The following is a 1661-nucleotide window of genomic DNA, read 5'->3' as shown; positions in this document are numbered from 1 at the left end:
TCTGGGCAGCGGGCCGGCCGGCTCTCCCTCCTCTGTGCAGAGGGCAATGTGGATTGAGCTGAAAAGTACCTTCCAAAAGTGAGCAAGGGATTAGGCTGCTGCTTCAAAACCGTGAAATTATCCGGAATGTGTTTTACAAATGGTTTTGCTCCACCACCACCAGCGAAAAAGGTATACGAAATGCGTGCCTCGCAGGCCTTAAAGACACGCGGCATCGCGCTCGGTCCCCTCCGACGTCCCTCTCAGCGGCGCTCAGCCTCGGGCCCGCGGGCATCTCCCGGGGCGGGGGCCGGTCGGGGTCGAGGGCACAGGGCGGGGGTGGGAGAGGCGGCGCAGGAGGCCGCGGCCTCCGGTCGAGCTCAGCCCTCGGGCCGAAGGGGGCCTCGGCAGGGGCGGGCGGGCCTCGGGCCCTCGGAGGCGCAGGCAGGGGCAGCGGCAGGGCGGGCCGGGCCCCGCTCCGCATTGGGGTCAAGCAGAGCCCGGTCCGGCATCCCGCGTGTGCAGAGGTGTCCTCTTTGGTCCTTTTCGGGGTCTCTTCCCAGTCGTCCCGCGTCCCTTGCGGCTCGGCCACCCGTCTCTCGGCAGACGCCGCCTCCTGCACCTGCGCAGCAAGACTCCTTCTCTCTTCCCCGGAGCTGTGTCCTTCTCGAGGGCGCTTTTCTTCGGCAGCGCTCAGACCTCAGACCCTTCGGCCTCGGGCCCCTCAGCCTGATCTGCTCCTCCCGCTCTGGGCAACGGGCCGCCGCCCGCTCAGCTCGCTCCTCGGTGCTTCCAAGTCCCCCTCAATAACTTAGGGGCCCGTCGTCGTGGTTCCCGGCCGCCTCTTCGGCCGTGTGCTTGGCTTCTTGGAGTGGACGTCCTGGCGTTGTCCCATTTCTTCCTCATCTCTTAAGGCTCGGTTTCGGTAACTTTCGGACCCCTCTCGCGCTCATCAGCAGCTTTCTCAGCTTCCTGCCGCGTTTGCAGGGCAGTGGCCAGGCGCTCCTGAGCGCGGCCCAGCTCCTCTGCAGCCAGTTGCCTCCTACGGTTCAAGGAGGCCACCTCAGCCCCGGCCTGTTCCCGGCTCGCCTTTCTCCCTCCACTGCCCGCTGGAGGCGCTGGGCCCTCTCCCCCGCATCATCCGGCTGCTGCCGCTGCGGACCCTGGATCTCTGGCTGCACGGCCTGGATGGGGGTGATTCTGGCCATGGCATCCCCAGCTCCTGCTGTGCCCTCGGGTTCCTGCCTCCTCTGCGCCGGGCTGCCCCTGCTTCCCACCCATGCTTCCACCTGCTCCGCCCTCAACCAGAGGGCTTCAAACCCATCTGCGTCAGTTTGGTGGTGCATAACTATTACATTCTTTTATTAAATACTGGTAGCCACCAACATCAAAACTCTGATGGTTAGCTAATTCTCCACAGTCTGGTGGTTCTGTCTTGCTATTTTTTTTTTTTTTCTTTTGGCTGTGCCCTCAGCATGGGAAGTTTCTGGGCCGGGGATTGAACCTGTGCCACAGCCGTGGCTTGAGCCACAGCAAGGACAATGCTGGATCCTTAACCCACTAGGCCATCAGGGAACTCCTCCAGAATCTGGTTTTAAAGCAGTGTTTCAGAACAAATTCTGACACCCACACAAATATTTATTCGATAAACACTTTTAGCAAAGCAGGCACACAAATCACCA

At 61.9% G+C, this 1661-nt stretch overlaps 1 pseudogene; it reads right to left on the bottom strand.

Moving 5' to 3' along the window:
* Nucleotides 1–359: 359 nt before the first annotated feature.
* On the bottom strand, nt 360–1187 carry LOC100519753 (uncharacterized; annotated as a pseudogene).
* Nucleotides 1188–1661: the final 474 nt, after the last annotated feature.

The sequence above is a fragment of the Sus scrofa genome, chromosome 18 (genome assembly GCF_054392235.1).
Source record: "Sus scrofa isolate SSC_HxYL_T2T_F1_AM1 chromosome 18, Sscrofa_HxYL_maternal_Yorkshire_Landrace_v2.0, whole genome shotgun sequence".
Taxonomy (NCBI): Eukaryota; Metazoa; Chordata; class Mammalia; order Artiodactyla; family Suidae; genus Sus; species Sus scrofa.
Note: the sequence above shows the minus strand (reverse complement) of the source record. Positions and strands in the feature narration are given on the sequence as shown.